At 38.7% G+C, this 19336-nt stretch overlaps 1 protein-coding gene and 1 long non-coding RNA gene across 2 annotated transcripts in view; one reads left to right on the top strand and one right to left on the bottom strand.

Annotated features, from left to right (window-relative positions):
• Positions 1-19336, bottom strand: part of stk36 (serine/threonine kinase 36 (fused homolog, Drosophila)) — an 87300-nt gene that overhangs the window by 49781 nt on the left and 18183 nt on the right. The gene's annotated exons all lie outside the window — the stretch shown is intronic.
• LOC106913578 (uncharacterized) lies at positions 2821-4653 on the top strand. The gene is made up of 2 exons (XR_015765311.1): positions 2821-3975; positions 4092-4653. It is a non-coding gene; the product is annotated as an uncharacterized LOC106913578 (long non-coding RNA).

Raw genomic sequence — 19336 nt, 5'->3', positions numbered from 1 at the left:
TGAACACATGTGCCTGGCAGAATTTGCGTCAGAATACAGGGTTCTATATGGTAGACAAATTGAAGGGCCAAATGCAATTCCCCTCCTTAATGATGCAGGATACATCCAGAAAAGAACTATGGGCAAACCTGCAGTCATTAGATTTACTCGTTTCTCTGAGAAAAAAACCCCCGAAAAGTTTTACCGGCGACTTCTGAAGTTGTATTTTCCACACAGAAGAGATGAGGACCTTAGAAACGAGGAACACACAACCTATGAAGCCTTTTACAAAAATGGTTCCCGAGGTAGGTATCAGGTAAAACAGTATGTGGATTTCAACCGGAAAAGGTATGAAGGGCAAGGTAAGAAAATTGACAAGATTATGGAAGAACTGAAAAAGCAAGGCCCGGTTCGTAACGCTTGGAACACTTTTGCACCCGAGGTTGAGTTGGACCGTTTGGAATGCGCTGCTGAAAGACCACCAATGGAAGAAGAAGAAGAACAACAAGACCCTATTCCAGATTACGAAATTGATGTCAACAGTGGAGACATGCCAAAAATTGAAGCTCCTAAATTGAGCCCTGATTTCATCAGACAAATGTACAGGAGTTTAAATGAGACTCAAGCGTCTGTCTTTTACGCCATTCGCGATTGGTGCCTGAAGCGCGTCTGGGGTGACGACCCAGAACCATTCTTTTATTTCTTGACAGGAGGAGCTGGCTGTGGTAAATCTCATGTCATCAAATGCGTTTACCAGGAGGCAACCAAGCTCTTGCGCCAGCTTCCTAGACTTCTTGATATTGGTGACATGTCCAAGCCCACTGTGCTCCTCACAGCTTTTACTGGTACTGCAGCGTACAACATATCGGGGAAGACTTTACATTCCATCTTGAAGCTGCCCAAGAGTTTAAAACCACCGTACAAGGGACTTGGAAATTCATTGGATGAAGTGCGGGCAGTTCTTTCTAATGTGGAAATCTTAATCATTGATGAAATCTCCATGGTCTCCAAAGACCTACTTGCATATGTTCACTGGAGATTTCAACAAATCAAGGGGAACAACAGGTTCATGGGTGGGGTCTCTGTTCTGGCTGTGGGGGACTTCTTCCAATTGCCCCCCCTTAGAAGAGCAAAACCTCTTTGTGTCGCGGAGGATGGCATGCTTGATTTCTGGAATGAGAATTTCCAGATGATCAGCCTAACAGAAATCATGCGGCAGAAAGACGACAGAGCATTTGCAGAACTCCTGAACCGGATTAGAGTTAAAGGTAAAGCGGATTTGCTCAGTGAGGATGACAGGTCTCTTTTGATCCAAGCTGTTACTGACCCCAAAGAGTGTCCAATGGATGTCCTGCACATTTTTGCAACAAATAAACAGGTGGACAACCATAATGCAGCAGTTGTGGCCTCTTTCGGTGCAGTAACAGTTGACATTCAGGCAGAGGACTACAAAAGAGTTACAAAGACAGGAAACATGATTAACCTGGGCTGTTGCATAGCGGGCAACAAACGAGATTTGTCTAACAGCATACAGGCTGGTTTGGGGTTTAGAGTAATGATTATAAGGAACTTGGATGTAGAGGATGGTCTTGTCAATGGGACATTTGGCACCATTGCTGATATTGTCACCAGTACCAAAGATGGAAAGACTAGTGTAAAGTTAATTGGACTCAAATTAGATAATCCCACAGCTGGACGCTCAAAAAAGATTCAAGGTAAACCAGACGGCTTTGTTTACATTGAGAGATTTGAGGAACAGACTAGTGTAAAAGGAGTGGTACGACGGCAATTTCCAATAAAGTTGGCCTTTGGATGTACAGCACATAAAGTGCAAGGGATGACCATGAAGTCTGCGGTAGTCTCCTTGAAGCGTATTTTTGAACCTGGAATGGCATATGTGGCCCTCAGTCGCACAACTTCCCTGGAAGGACTTAAAATCATTGATTTCGATGAACGTAAGATCTATGCTGATGAAAACATCAGAGTGGCTTTGGAATCAATGAGACCAGCATCGTTCTTGCACACCAGACCACTCTTGCATTTTCAGTCGGGTCATCAGGGTGCAACATTAACAATTGTCCACCACAATGTCGAAGGTCTTGTCTGTCACTCTGAGGACATGAAACAACATCATGAACTTATGTTGGCAGATATCTTATGCCTAACGGAGACTCATTTATTTGGATCTTCTGTTCCAGCTTCTTGCCAAATGGAGGGCTATTGTTTCTTTTCACGGAACAGACATGTCTCCTACTCAAACAGAGTCGACATTGCTACCAAAGAGGGTGGGGGAGTAGCGACTTACTGCCGGAGTCTTCTCCAACCGCAGGAACGAAGATTCTTTAACGAGGTTACAGATCTTGAATTCAACGTTGTCAAAGTGGACTCTCCAATCACAGCCCTCATCGCGACCGTTTACAGGCCACCAAGTTATGATCTTGGAACGTTTTTAAGAAATCTTCAAAACCTCTTGGATGGCCTGAATTCAATGGATATTAAGCCCACTGTTATATTAGGAGACTTCAATGAGGACCTTATTCCTCCTGGGAAAAAATCCATCAATGAGTTGTTTAGAGCAAAAGGCTTTATGCAACTTATCACTGATCCAACCACAGAAAAACGTACTCTTCTTGATCACCTTTACATCTCCCATCCAGAATGCTGTGTCCAGTCGGGTGTCTTGCAGGCTTACTACAGTTACCACAATCCTATATATTGTGTGTTGGCTTTAGTATAAGCTGCTTCTATAGTGGATTGCAAAAGTAGTCATGCCCCTTGAAGTTTTTCATATTTTATCACATTAAAAGCACAAATGTAAAAATGCATTGGGGTGAACAAGTATTTAACCCTGGTGCGATAACACTCTGTTTGTCCTACTGGTCAAAAATGACCCGCTCTAAGAAAAGCCCTAAAATAAACCAACTTTATTGAATTTGAAATCCCAAATCTACTTTGTATGATGAAACAATCAAAAGTATTACACTTTTTCTTTTGTATCTCACTCATCATAATGGGTATTTGTTTTGGTCTTTCATATTGCATTCTGGGGAAATATATTTGTGGTTGTAATGTAACAATATGGAATAGTTCAAGGGGTATAATTACTTTGTATGCACTGTACATCTTAACCCTGAATTCATAGCATGGGATTCTTTTTGGAGAAAATGTTAAGATCTCATTTCATTTTTAATGTCACTTTATCTGACTGTGTCTTTCATACATCTGACAATCAGAAAGCAGTGTGGATTGTTTTTCTTTATCATTGTTGCAGTGGGTTTGATATATATTTATTCATTGTGCACATTTGTGAATTATAGTGTATGCTTGTGGATTTTGTTGTAGGCATCCAAATATTCTTGTACACTTTGAATCTTTTCAGTACTTATTTAGTTCCATAGAAAGGAGGCTTCTTAAATAGGTTTTGGACGTGCACATGAAAGTTTGTTTGAGCTTTGAGAATACGAAAGTGGCTGATCTTGAAACACTTATCGGTTCTCTGTCAGAGGAGTTGCTGGAAATATTGCACCAGGAAGTAGATGAAACAATCAGCTACTACATGTATATTCTGTTCTATTTTGAAATTAAAATAGTTTTAAATAGGTCTTCAGTGTGGCCCAGACTTTTCCTTATTTTTCTAATCCAGTTAGAGTAACTGTTGCCCTTCTGTCATAATTTTTTTTGCGAAACTCCTTTTTTATTCACCATTTGCGTTATTTAATTATAGCTCTCCTTTTTTCATCGCTCCCCAATCACACTGCACTTTTTACTGCTACAGCCTCCTAGTGGTTACCTTCACTTCACTAGCGGAACAAAACTTAAACGCACATTTATCCTATTAGACTCCCTCCATATGGTGAGAATTTGTCTGGTTTTGGTGGATTTAACCCTTTTTTCTCCCAGTTTTAGTCTGTTTTAGCAGGTTGTTTTGCAGGTAGTTCCAAGCAGAACGATCCTTCGAGGCTGCCCAAGAAGAGAGAGAGGAAACGAGACCTGGAGGTGCGGCCCATGAAATGTAGCAAATGTATCTAAATTGTAGCAACCTTAAAAGTAGTTACTTTTTTCGTTGTTGTTGATACTAGCTGTCTATTGATGGAATGACTGTGTATTTTTAGTCCAGGACACCCTCCCCTACCTCATGGACTTGGACCCTCACCCAATCTGAGGAGAAGATGAAGTTCTTGTTTCTTTAGATGTCCCAGGTGGTGCAATATGACCAGATAAGTACATAACTAATTAAGGCTAATTTATTTGCAGATTTTGTTTATTTTAACTTGAGATTGATGTTGTATATCTAGGTTTGATAGGAGGAATCCAGTGGATATATGCTCTTTTTTTCTTGGGTGACGTTGGTTAATCATTCTGAAACCTTTGTTTAAACAAAGTTTAATTTTTACTTTATTCATTCATAAATCAAATAGATGTTTAAAAATGTCATGTATATTAATTCGTTTTTTTTGTCTTTTTTTTTTTTACTACAGAGTCTGTGATGTGTCACTCCAGATTGGATGCTGAAGAACTACTTGGCCAAATAAAAGAGCTTTGGAGAAGACCTATAGGAGTTTTTTAATATATAGTTTGAAATAGTTCTTCATGTATGTATACATTTAAAATAGTTTAATTTGTACTGTAGAAACTGCAATATGTAAAATTAGATTGGATGTCTGAAAATAGAAATTAGTTAAATCAAGTAGCTTAAAAAGAGGCATAAAGCAATTGTTTATAGTTTCAAATATGTTTTCATATATCTATATGTTTATAATAGTTTCATTTTTATAACAAGTGGATCATCATGGCAAAAGCCATAATGTTTTGCTTGTGAAAGTAAAACTGTTGGGCCTCACCTTGACACTCAGAAAAAAACCCTGAGTGCCACAGGGCCGGACAGGACACATGTAAAACAGGAAAAAAGCTAAATATTTTTTATTGCAGAGGCATCAAATTTTCAATTAAATTTGTTGTATTCTTTAAATGTTGTAATTTTTGTTCATTGTAATCTTTACATGTAAAAAGTTTGTAGAAATCTTTAACAAAAGTTCAATATATATATATTTAAACTGTGATCTGTTGTTTGTGTGTTTTTTTTAATGAAGTCCATTGACTTGCCTTTATAAGTGACCATATTCACTGATGTATACATTTAAAAACAATTTTTTTGATTTCAAAGAGAAATTAAATAATAATGTTTCATATTGAACTAATATATGAATAATAAAATATATTAATTCATATTATATAATTTTATATATTACATATATGATTGTAAATTAATTTTTACTAATATTTAATATCATAGGCTTCAAATGGTTTTCAGAAAAAGTGATTGGTTTAGAGAGATAGAATTTTGTCTCCCCCTGTGTCTGACTTGCATGAAGCTGCAGTGTTCTACCATGGTGGAACACTCAATTATTACAGAGGGCTGAGCTGGCATTTACAACTACTTGCTGAACGGAGTAAGTCAATGACAGACAACATGCTAGTGATGCCCCACACTAACATTAGCATTGTGGCATATTTTTGTTTATGCATTAATTTTAACATATTGAATGGTAGAAGTACAGCTTAGTCCACATGCTTCTGACTCTCCACAGGTTATTGACTACATTGAAGCTTTCTTTAGCATTAATGCTAATTTTTTGCATCAGAACGCTTGATTAAAAACCGACGGGCAAACTTTGGCATGCCCCTTAAAATTTCTGCGGAATTTTCTAGTTATTATAACAACTTCTTCCATTACCGTTAATGCGGCTCGTACCGCTGCGTGCCCACCCACAAAAATGGTATCAAAACGTGCGGCTTGATCCCGGCATTGGAGCTATTATTTTTATTGGGGATCGGACTTATGACGGCGACGTAAAAAGCGAAAAACGAGCAAAATTTCCAACTGCCGAACCTTCGACGAATCTTAGAGTGTAACTGAAACCAACTGCCGCTTTTTAGAGTGAGAAAAAGAGTGGATTTTTGACCCCAAAATAATTTTGAAATCGCTCTCATGGGTGCAAAAATTGGTCTATCGGTCTGAAACTCGGTCATGACATTGATACGCATGCCTGCTCCGGTAAAATGTCTTCGAAATTTCTCTAGGGCTGACGGTTTTCTGTCAAGGTGCTTCAGAGCAAAATCAAGTGACAGGGTACCTTCAGGCACTCCACCATTCATTTTCAGACTTTTCTGAAAAATTTCTGAGCTCAGCGCACACCATTTTTCTCTCATCACTGCAATTACTGTGATTGAGCTACAGATATGAATCGCGGTAATAGATGAGATGAGAAATAGCCCTCTCATATGCTTCAAACGGTTTTTGGATCGGACTTACGGAACCCGAACGGGAAGCAGTCGTTCGGACTGCTTTTTCCATTCAAACTGACTGGGTGTCTCATAAAGATAGATAAGTCTGACACACACAGGGCACTTTCATCACTATAGCAACAGAATGCAGAGAGGGAGAACTGCTGGGGTTTGGACTACAAAGACTCTGTAGTTCTAAATATGGCGGAACACTTTAATACAGAGGGCAGAGCAGGAGGTCAGAACTACAACATGGCGGAACACTCAATTATTACAGAGGAGGGCTGAGCTGGCAGTTAGAACTACTTCCTGTTTTGGGCATTATACAGGTAGATTAACCAAACCACTGTTACACATTGGATTAGTGTGGTTATGAAAATTAAGTTTACTGAAAGTTTCAAAATAAAACTCTGAAAATTGCACTGACAAAAGTGCATCGCCGTAGGCGATGCAAAAATGAAAATCTTTTTTTTATGTTTTTTTTCTCAGGATAGTGAACTGCCTTGCGCAGCAAGGCAGTTCATTAACATTAGCATTTCATGGTTGTCTCAAAGATTGAAATCCTTCCCCAGCTTTCTGTCTCACACACACAGCAGTTGGCTGAGGGCCAATCGCTAGAGCAACAGAATCCAGAGAAAGGCAAATCTGCTGGTTTGGACTACAAACCAGCAGCCATAACTGCCATAACTGTAGTTCTATCTATGGCCAAGACTCAGTTAAAACAGAGGCCTGAGCAGCATGTCAGAACTACAACATGGCAGAACACTCAATTATTACAGAGGAGGAGTTGGCTGGTATTATAAACTACTTGTGCTTTGAGCATTATATAACTGATTTAACCTGATCACTATTACACATGAAATTAGTGTGGCAATTTCAAATGAAGCTTATTGAAAATTTTCAAAATAAAAGCCTTGACAATTTTTACATCATGTAATTGCTCTTTTTACATACATTTCTGCAAAAAGTTCTGAGCTCAGCGCACACCATTTTTCTCTCATCACTGCGATTACTGTGAATGAGCTACAGATATGAATCGCGGTACTAAATGAGACGACAAATAGCCCTCTCATACGCTTCAAATGGTTTTCGAATACGTATCACGGTTCCCGAATGGAAAGGAGTTGTTCGAACAGCTTTTTGGAGTGAAACTGGCTGGCTCAAACACATAGAATTGTTTCTCCCCCTGTCTGGAGAAACACAGGGGGAGGCTTGATCACTATAGCAACAGAACACAGACAAAAGCCAAACTGCTCCTTAGGACTACAAAAACGCCATCTTTGTAGTTCTAAACACGATGGAACACTTTACTACAGAGGCCTGAGCAGAAGGTCGGAAGGTCAACATGGTGGAACCCTCAATCATTACAAAGGAGGGCTGAGCTGGCAGTTAAGAAGTAAATAATGGTGGAACTCTGACTTATTACAGAAAGAAGGTGAGCAGAAAGTTATAACTACAGACAGGGCAGAATGTTCTGGGCATTATATATAAACTGGTTTAACCCAACCACTGTTAGATATTGGATTAGTGTGGCCATTTAAAATGAAGCTTACTGAAAATTTCAAAATAAAAGCCTGAATATTCCTCTTGGGCCTTTATTATGTTTTTCTCTCAGGTTAGTGCAGAGACAACTACAGATTTAAATCGTGTTTCCATCGGAGACAAGAAATTGCCCTCTTATATGCTTCAAAAAGTTTTCGGATTGCTCTTATGGATGCTGAACAGTAAGCCGCTTTGATCAGAAAAACTAACTGCTTCAAACAGTTAGAATTCTGTCTCTCCCTGTGTGTCTCACTAACATGATAGTTGAGCTGCTCTTTAGAACTACAATGACTGAAGGTCAGAACTACAACATGGCGGAACTCTCAGATACCACAGATTAGGGCTGAACTGGCATTTAGAACTACTTGCTGTTTTGGGCATTATATAGTTGGATTAACCCAACCACTGTTACACATTTTATTGCTGTGGTCAATTAAAATGAAGCTTAATGAAAATTTCAAAATAAAAGCCTTGATATTTTTCACATCAGCTTTGGGCTTTATGTGAAATGTTTAAACAAACTACTTTTACACATTGAATTGGTGTGGTGGTTAAAATGAAGCCTACTGAAAGTTTCAAAATAAAAGTCTGCATATTCCTCTCATGCTAGTGCAACGCCGTAGGCGTTGCAATAATATTAAGCTTTTTTCGCATTTTTTTTCCTCAGGATAGTGAACTGCCTTGCGCAGCAAGGCAGTTCATTAACATTAGCACAAGTTTAGCATTTTACTGCCCCCACTAGTGCACTGCCTTGCGCAGCAAGGCAGTGCATTAGCATTAGCATTAGCCTTTTCCCTAAAGGTAGCTATTAGATAATTTTCTTACTTATTAGCGATGTTCAGTATACTGAATGGAGTAAATCAATGACAGAAAACATGCTAGTGATGCCACACATCCTACATGAATATTAGTCTTCATGCTAATATTAGCATTTTGGCTTATGCATTAATTTCAACATACTGAATGGTACAGGTGCAGTTTAGTCAACATGTTTCTGACTCACCACAGGTTATTGACTACATTGAAGCTTTCTTTAGCATTAATGCTAATTTTTTTGCATTAGAACGCTTGATTAAAAACCGACGGGCACACTTTGGCATGCCCCTTAAAATTTCTGCGGAATTTTCTAGTATTATTTATTATTCTTCCGTCACCGTTAATGCGGCTCGTACCGCTGCGTGCCCACCCACAAAAGTGGTATCAAAACGTGCGGCTCGGTGCCGAGATGTGAGCTATTATTTTTATTGGGGATCGGAGTTACGATGGCGACGTAAAAAGCGAAAAACGAGCAAAATTTCCAACTGCCAATCTTCGATGAATCTTAGAGTGTAACTGACACCAACTGCCGCTTTTTTAGAGTGAGAAAAAGAGTGGATTTTTGACCCCAAAATAATTTTGAAATCGCTCTCATGGGTGCAAAAATTGGTCTATCGGTATGAAAGTCGGTCATGACATTGATACGAATGCCTGCTCCGGTAAAATGTCTTCAAAATTTCTCTAGGGCTTTCGGTTTTCGGTCCAGGTGCTTCAGAGCAAAGTTTTGGGACAGGATAACTGACGCTCCTCTCCAGTGTTTTACATACATTTCTGAAAAATCTCTGAGCTCAGCGCACACCATTTTTCTCTCATCACTGCAATTACTGTGATTGAGCTACAGATATGAATCGCGGTAATAGATGAGATGAGAAATAGCCCTCTCATATGCTTCAAACGGTTTTTGGATCGGACTTACGGAACCCGAACGGGAAGCAGTCGTTCGGACTGCTTTTTCCATTAAAACTGACTGGGTGTCTCATAAAGATAGATAAGTCTGACACACACAGGGCACTTTCATCACTATAGCAACAGAATGCAGAGAGGGAGAACTGCTGGGGTTTGGACTACAAAGACTCTGTAGTTCTAAATATGGCGGAACACTTTAATACAGAGGGCAGAGCAGAAGGTCAGAACTACAACATGGCGGAACACTCAATTATTACAGAGGAGGCCTGAGCTGGCAGTTAGAACTACTTCCTGTTTTGGGCATTATACAGGTGGATTAACCAAACCACTGTTACACATTGGATTAGTGTGGTTATGAAAATTAAGTTTACTGAAAGTTTCAAAATAAAACTCTGAAAATTGCACTGACAAAAGTGCATCGCCGTAGGCGATGCAAAAATGAAAATCTTTTTTTTATGTTTTTTTTCTCAGGATAGTGAACTGCCTTGCGCAGCAAGGCAGTTCATTAACATTACCATTTCATGGTTGTCTTAAAGATTGAAATCCTTCCCCAGCTTTCTGTCTCACACACACAGCAGTTGGCTGAGGGCCAATCGCTAGAGCAACAGAATCCAGAGAAAGGCTGCTGGTTTGGACTACAAACCAGCAGCCATAACTGCCATAACTGTAGTTCTATCTATGGCCAAGACTCAGTTAAAATAGAGGCCTGACCAGCATGTCAGAACTACAACATGGCGGAACACTCAATTATTACAGAGGAGGAGTTGGCTGGTATTATCAACAACTTGTGCTTTGAGCATTATATAACTGATTTAACCTGATCACTATTACACATGAAATTAGTGTGGCAATTTCAAATGAAGCTTATTGAAATTTTTCAAAATAAAAGCCTTGACAATTTTTACATCATGTAATTGCTCTTTTTACATACATTTCTGCAAAAAGTTCTGAGCTCAGCGCACACCATTTTTCTCTCATCACTGCAATTACTGTGAATGAGCTACAGATATGAATCGCGGTACTAAATGAGACGACAAATAGCCCTCTCATACGCTTCAAACGGTTTTCGAATACGTATCACGGTTCCCGAATGGAAAGGAGTTGTTCGAACAGCTTTTTGGAGTGAAACTGGCTGGCTCAAACAGATAGAATTGTTTCTCCCCCTGTCTGGAGAAACACAGGGGGAGGCTTGGTCACTATAGCAACAGAACACAGACAAAAGCCAAACTGCTCCTTAGGACTACAAAAACGCCATCTTTGTAGTTCTAAACACGATGGAACAATTTACTACAGAGGCCTGAGCAGAAGGTCGGAAGGTTAACATGGTGGAACCCTCAATCATTACAAAGGAGGGCTGAGCTGGCAGTTAAGAAGTAAATAATGGTGGAACTCTGACTTATTACAGAAAGAAGGTGAGCAGAAAGTTATAACTACAGACAGGGCAGAATGTTCTGGGCTTTATATATAAACTGGTTTAACCCAACCACTGTTAGATATTGGATTAGTGTGGCCATTTAAAATGAAGCTTACTGAAAATTTCAAAATAAAAGCCTGAATATTCCTCTTGGGCCTTTATTATGTTTTTCTCTCAGGTTAGTGCAGAGACAACTACAGATTTAAATCGTGTTTCCATCGGAGACAAGAAATTGCCCTCTTATATGCTTCAAAAAGTTTTTGGATTGCTCTTATGGATGCTGAACAGTAAGCCGCTTTGATCAGAAAAACTAACTGCTTCAAACAGTTAGAATTCTCTCTCCCTGTGTGTCTCACTAACATGATAGTTGAGCTGCTCTTTAGAACTACAATGACTGAAGGTCAGAACTACAACATGGCGGAACTTTCAGATACCACAGATTAGGGCTGAACTGGCATTTAGAACTACTTGCTGTTTTGGGCATTATATAGTTGGATTAACCCAACCACTGTTACACATTTTATTGCTGTGGTCAATTAAAATGAAGCTTAATGAAAATTTCAAAATAAAAGCCTTGATATTTTTCACATCAGCTTTGGGCTTTATGTGAAATGTTTAAACAAACTACTTTTACACATTGAATTGGTGTGGTGGTTAAAATGAAGCCTACTGAAAGTTTCAAAATAAAAGTCTGCATATTCCTCTCATGCTAGTGCAACGCCGTAGGCGTTGCAATAATATTAAGCTTTTTTCGCATTTTTTTTCCTCAGGATAGTGAACTGCCTTGCGCAGCAAGGCAGTTCATTAACATTAGCACAAGTTTAGCATTTTACTGCCCCCACTAGTGCACTGCCTTGCGCAGCAAGGCAGTGCATTAGCATTAGCATTAGCCTTTTCCCTAAAGGTAGCTATTAGATAATTTTCTTACTTATTAGCGATGTTCAGTATACTGAATGGAGGAAATCAATGACAGAAAACATGCTAGTGATGCCACACATCCTACATGAATATTAGTCTTCATGCTAATATTAGCATTTTGGCTTATGCATTAATTTCAACATACTGAATGGTACAGGTACAGTTTAGTCAACATGTTTCTGACTCACCACAGGTTATTGACTACATTGAAGCTTTCTTTAGCATTAATGCTAATTTTTTGCATCAGAACGCTTGATTAAAAACCGACGGGCACACTTTGGCATGCCCCTTAAAATTTCTGCGGAATTTTCTAGTTTTGTGTTTTTATTATGTAAAGCACCTTGAACCACCTTGCTGTTGAAATGTGCGATACAAGTAAACCTGATTGATTGATTAATTGATATGATCCTGTCACTACAGACTGAGATCAAAACAACTGGTCTCCAAAGATAAAACACCTTGGATGGCGTAGCTTGTCACCTAACAAGCAATTTTCCCTTGGGGATCAATAAAGTATATTCTATTTATTAAAATAAGGTTTATCGCTACACAAAACTGCAGAAGCCAATGAAGTATGCTTCTATCAATGCCACTGTAATCTTTATCAGTCCACAGCATCATGAATCCTCTACCGTACATAACTGGGAGCAAAATGTGCTTTTTTTCCCTCCTTTCTTTCTCTTTTTACACTTTTAGGATGACTCAAGTCCAAAGGGCAATTGGTTGAAAAACAGAGAATATTCATCATACTGATAATTAATTGAAATCTACTCATATGTGGTATGCGCCATGATTTTCTGAAAAGATTTTAATTGTCTTAAATTTGTGGACTTCCACAAATCTGCTGTGCATTTATAGGTAATTAAAGAAACACAGAAGGGCTGATGGAAGATGACTGGAACAAGTAATAAAACCAGAAGACAAAGTTTAAATACATATAAAACTGGTTTTGACAACAGAGATACACTCTGCCTCGCTATTTATGAAAGACACAAAAATCTGATTAAAAAGATGCAGAAACTCTAAAGGTGGGAATAGAGGGAAAGAATTATGACCTAAACCCCCTTCAGACGTACAGAAGACCATAACGGCCCCATTTCGCTATTATTTCATGGTAATGACAACATTGAGCTATGTTCATTTGTCAGTCACTCCCACATTTAGATGAAGCTGTGTGGAGGAACGCCAACTGAACATGGGCCTGAGCTTAAATTATGAGCCCATTGCTCAGAGGGCTGTTATGAATAGAGGCCAGCCTGCCAAATGTAACGCCAAACAGAGCACAAAAGAATGAGACTACGTATTCCAGGTTTTAAAGCAGCTGCACACCAAGAATCATTCGTGTGACCTGGAGAGCTTTTTGTGGCTTTCCACAGAAAAGAAGAAGGCAAGAATCAATATGCATGGTGATGTCAGATGTGCTGAATATGTGATTAGGGATTTACATCTTCTTAGACAAAATCTAAAAGTGTCTCCAAGAATAACAGCTTGGGCTTTGAGACGGTACAAGCGAGGCAGCACCACTAGATTGTTTTAGTCGTAAAGGCCTTGAAAACAATGTCACTTTAATTGTACATGACAGAAAATATCAATACAGCCAAACAACATTAAACAAGATAGTTCTGCCTTGAACACTCCAGCCAAAACTTGATCAGGTTATGAAAGGCCCGGTGATGACACATGTTCAGTTTGCTAGCGGGGCCCACTATGCTGGTATTTATGATCTCCTGCTATTTAATGCACCGGGTTCACAGGTACTTTGGAGGTAAAAGAGGCCCACAGTATCACAGATCCTCTATTATTTTCAGGACTCAGATTGGTTGTTTCTAGTTAGCACTGGGAGAGGAGCTTGATTGTTTTCATAGGTTATCTATCTTACGCAATACTGTCACAACATAGTGACAGTTTCGACAAACATGTAAAAAAAATGTACCAAAGTTACATACTACAGCTTAAAGGGAGACTTTTGTTCTAATGCTTTATGCTGGAAGGATGGATGAAGTGTTTCCGATTCTGATGACTCTGCGAAACAAACAAATGCAACAAAAAATGCTGTAAACCCTGTAAAACATGTCGATTGATAGTTTTATCATTGACCCCTGTCTTTGTTGCAGGTCCTGCAACTACAGGTTCATGCGACTGAAAAAAGTGTTTTCAGTTCCCAATGGCTGAAACAAAAACAAATACGTGAGCGCTAAGGTACACCAACCTATTGTTGTGGAGAACTCATTTTCTCTAATATACATTTTCACGTGGCCTGTGGCTAGAAAACCTTCGGTACAAAACAATGATTACCTTGTTTTTATCATGCAACATTGTTTACTGTGCTGTCCTTGATTAAATAAACCTGAACTGAATTGAATAATGCAGGTTTTTCTTTAGTCTGAAACAAGTCCCGTGTTCTCCTACTATCACCACTATTTACACTTCTTTATTCTTTCTGCCTCAAAGTTGATTTTGTGTGGCTCCCATTTGTTGTAGCCCTGGGATCAACATACAGAGATGTTTACATGACGAATAAGGGCTTGATTCCTTTTTCCCAGAAACCTTACTGGACAATAATCCCCTCGGAGTATGTGGTTCCACAAATCCTCTCTGGTGACTCATTTAGGAAACAGTTCACACAGACATACAACTTTCAAAAAAAAAAAAAAAAAAAAAAGACAAGAAGTACTGCAGTACTGGGGGAATGTATTTGCCTCCATACAGACAAAGATAACTAAAATAAATAAAATTTTTAGTGATAATTTAATTCAGAGGAAAAGACTATCCAAAACAGCCTGACCAAACGTGAAAAATTAATTGCCGCCTAAATCTAATAAGTGGGTGCACCACTCCCTCTGCAGCAGCTTTGAAAGCTTTTTTTTTTTCCATAATCATGCACTTCACCTTTCACCCAATGACTGCTGGAGATAAGCACCACCACCGCTGCGACCCTCCACTGAAAGCAGCTGTAGACAATGGATAGATGGATGATCAAGTACTGGAAGCAAAAATAATCCATTGCAAACAAAAAGAAAGTCCCGGGATAATGATTACTAAAGCAAGGAACAGTTGGTTCAACAAACAGCTGTGTGGGTAGAATGGCTGGAGAAGCTGAAGGAAAATGGCTAATTAACACAAAACGATTTCAGAGGAGACATGATCAAACACCAAGAGTATAAAAATACCAAAACCGAGGAGTAAACAGAAACACATAATGAAGACAAAGCAAACCAATACAGCTGAGCTTGAAGTCCTGAGGATCGTGACAAATTTGTTGGTTTACTTGTAGGAAAAAATAACTCAAGTTTCCCTGTGACACCATGAGAAAGTTAGTAATAAATCAATTTATTTGAGTCTTAGTTCAAACTTTGTTTTTCTATGTAATGTATTTCTATACACTGAACCATCAGAAGTATTAATAACTTAACATATTAGTCCCTGAACCACAGTTGTGGTTCAAGTATTATTCCTTTTTAAAGCAAAGAGTAAAAACAAAGTCCAGCTTTGTGTCATGGGACAAGAAGATTTATATCATATTTCTTTACTATTCCCCAGTGTTTAATAATAAAAAGACTGTAGAGGGAGCAGAAAAACCTAGAAACTATCTGACTTGTTAGCAGTACAAATGCAAACTGAAGTAAGGTGACACCTCTAAATAAAATCCATTACTTATGTTCATTGCACAGTTGTGAGGGAACTGATACGGTACTTCCCAGCCACACACTCAGAGCTACGGCATGGCTTGGAGCTTTGCCTTTGCTGGCAGGATTCCCTGGGAGTTTTTACTGTTTTTCAGGTTGATACATGTCCCAGGAGAAGCAGGTTTAGTGGTCAGAAAACCCACAACCGAAGCCAAAGTTCCTTCAGTCCACGACACTTTCTTTTAAAGAATAAATTATGACTGATGTCCAGGTTCAGGCTGGGAATTTATGAATGGTCCCTGGAGTGAAGGTCGTGACACAGTGCATTGGGAAACAGTTTTGTAGAACAAATTTTGCTTGTCTTCCGTTGAACAACATTCCTGCCTCATGGTCTGGCTAGTCACTGTGACGATCACGCTTATGAGCGCTCGTGGGATTATATTACACATGCAATAAAACTGTTTCAGCACTGTTAAATATAAGTTAAGAACCCGAGAAACAGTTTTTAAAATAAAAATGAACAAAAGCACCTTCACACAAGACTAAAAAAAACAACCAAATAAAACAACTGTAACAATTGACATACAAAGCAAACCTAATTCTAATGTACATACTTACTATTGAAGACTAAGTTAATGACCAGGAAGAAACACTTTGCAGAAAAGTTCAAAAGGCACCAGGAGATTATTAGGAAATTAAGAGAAAAGGGGTTTTATTGCTAAAATCTGAATAATAACTTTCTGATGCATCTTATTTTAGGTACAAAATGTGCTGTTTCGCATCTCAGAACCTGCCTGAATCCCTGTGAATGTCTAACTCTTGACACTAACCTCTCAGCTTGGAAGATGGAGAAGTCTCTGCACAAACAGCTGAGGTCACTCAGGGACAGAACAGGCTGTTCCTTATGGCCCAGGGTTTTGAATGTGTGGATGAACTTAACTTTGGATCACCAAAACATGGCTATGATGAAAAAAACGCTATTCATAATCACTTGCTGAATTACCCTAACGTGTGTCTCCAAGGTACATCAAGGACATGTGAACAATATTTCCACTCCTCAGTGAGAAGCATCCCAAAGACCAATCAGATGTGGACTAGGGGTCAGCTAAGGACTATTTTACAGCTTCGTGGATTTTTGAATAAATGAAAAAAAATCTTTCTCAAAAAGGTCTTGGACTTCTCATGCTCTCAAACTCCCATGCTATTACTCCTATTTACCCGTAAATCTAGCTCTTTTTATCACAAAGTGTAAAGTATCTTTTTCTAAACCAAATGTATACACCAATACATTTGGACACAACTCCTGCTTTGATTGGTTATCTTGAATAAAAGATATAAAAAACACAAATTCTTTGGGTGAGAAATTATGAACAGATATAATCATAGTGTGCAAAAGAGTGGCCTCTCCCTCTGTGTCTGACAGCAAGCTTGCATGGGAGTGAACTTGATATGAGTGATTTATAACCCTGTCCCATTTCATGCTTGTTTGGTTGGAAGGCTGAGTATGCAAAATGATAAGTACATGCATAATTTTTTGAAGGTTCAAATGACAGACTAGGCATGTCCAAATGTGAAATACACACATGTGAGTGATTTTCTTTCTCTTTTGGGGCCTTCAGTCAGCACCTCTGATGCGTATTGACCAATATGCTCTGCTTGGTCAAATGCCAAAAACATCATTCAGCGACGAACTTAGCTGGGAAGGATATGCACGTCTTCATTACGGCTGTCACAGCATTACAGGGCTCTTTCAGCAAACCAAGCCTCTCATTTTTTTTATCCTAACACAGGTGTAAATTTGTGACTGGAGCTGGGATGATGTCATTGAACAGTATAAACCAACACAGGAAAGGGTTTGAAAGCTGTAAGATGTTATCTATTCATCCATTTGTTTTTACAGCCGGCAGAATTAAGGGGTGAAGGAAGCCACTCCACTCTGCTCTGCTCTGCTCTTAAAGCACCTTTCACACCAGGCTGAGGCTTAAAGCACCTTTCACACAGACTGAGACCACCCTGCAGTATCCTGGAGCACTAATGTTTTTTTTTTTTGTTAAACACACTGGTTGGCAACAAATCTATAAAACCTAATTTCACTGTGAAGGAAATCATGTTCCAACTGCTCTCTTAGTTTTTGGGACATGGGTTGATTACTGATGGTTTTCTGCCCACCCGACCACAATTCCAGTGTCACTGGAATTACTTTTAAAGTAAGATGTTTCCTGACAATCTCGGGAAAATTGCTAGACTGTAAGTTTCTGTACTTTTTCCCACCAAATGTGTTGCGGAGGAGTATAAGCACAATTTATGTTTTACATCAGCTTATCAGCAGAATGAGAGGATGCAGATGGGGCGGGTTTTCTGTACAGCAATCTACACACCAACAGGAGTTTTCATTTTGTGCATTAATCTTAATCTGGATATTTTGAGGAAAGGACAAAAACAATTATACCAACTCTGTTTGATTTTCACTGATCACTAAACACTGGTAATAAAGGCTCTATAGAGTGATTTTTTTATGAGCTCTTTTACATTGTATAAACATGAACTTTAAGTGCTCACAGCTTTTCCTCCCCCTCCATTCTCTTCATCACAAAAAATCTTGCCAGATGAGATATTGTAAATATTTCCTTGGTTTCTGTCTTTCATTAGATGAGTCTTGTTTCTGTCAGTCTTTTCTTAGTGATTCTAGTTTATCATGTTTTATTATTTTCTATGTCTTGTACTTTAATTTAATTATGTTGGTTATGTCTATCTACTCTTTAGTGTTAGATTTATTTCTGAATCCCCTGTGAACTCTTATTTCTGGGCCCTGTGTTTTTGTTCTGCTCTGGCTCCCTGTGTTCTCCACGGTTTTTTTCATTAAACCTTCAGTATCTACTCACCATCTCAGCCTGCTGCATTTGGGTCCACCATCCATACACATCATGATATGTAAAGAATCAATACTCTATAAACTGATTCTTGACTTTATGAAGTTGAAGTTATAACTCTAACCTGATCCCTTTCAGTTTACACATTTTTGCTTGGCCAACATAATTTGTCGGTCTAAATCAATGGTAACAATGATGCATCATGGATTCTTTTCTGAAGGAGATCCACATCTGACTTCAGTATTGAAATAAGTCTCCTATCAACCAAATTATATGCCTGACTTGAAGTTGTCCACACTTCTCCAAAGGGAGTGCAGCATACACTCATCTCTTTTCAGGGGGAGGCTGAGCATGGTGCTTTTTTTTCTTTTGGCATTGCAAAAGAATAAAAGGAGCAGCTTTTAGCCTTGGTATGAGGCCAGCGTATAGGGGGTTTATGCTGTTATTTGCTTTAATGAATTCAGTTCTTTTGCATGTTTAAAACAGGCAGAAAGCTTTCAAACTCCACCATGTATCGTGGGGAGTGGTTTGTATTCTTAATCCACCCTCACAACACTCTGCCAATTTGTAAGAAGTTGCAGAGCAGCAACTTAAACCTTGAGTTAATCTTAATCAGTCATTATGTTGCCATAAATTACAATATTTACTGGGTAAGCAAACAAGTCTAAGCCAAGTGCCACTCACCGATGTTTTCATCTGAAACTGAAGACATTTTTCTATGAAAACACATCACAAGGATTTCACTAAAAGTACTGCAGACAGAAAGACCTAAATAGATTTATCTTATCATTTGACAAATCAAATTAACTTCATGTACTCTTTTTCGTATGAATCCTTTTGATTTTTGGTATGTTTTTTTTTTTATTTAATCACAAAGTGTGCAAGTCATCCTCTCTAAAAATTATGACGCACTACTTTAACAGAATGGTGAAGCCTTTCTGTTAAATAATAGTATTTAATATTTTAACCAAGGCTAAACA

Source organism: Poecilia mexicana, unplaced genomic scaffold (assembly GCF_051168715.1).
Source record: "Poecilia mexicana isolate PSO_F unplaced genomic scaffold, ASM5116871v1 scaffold_14, whole genome shotgun sequence".
Classification (NCBI taxonomy): domain Eukaryota; kingdom Metazoa; phylum Chordata; class Actinopteri; order Cyprinodontiformes; family Poeciliidae; genus Poecilia; species Poecilia mexicana.
This window is presented reverse-complemented; position numbering and strand designations above follow the sequence as displayed.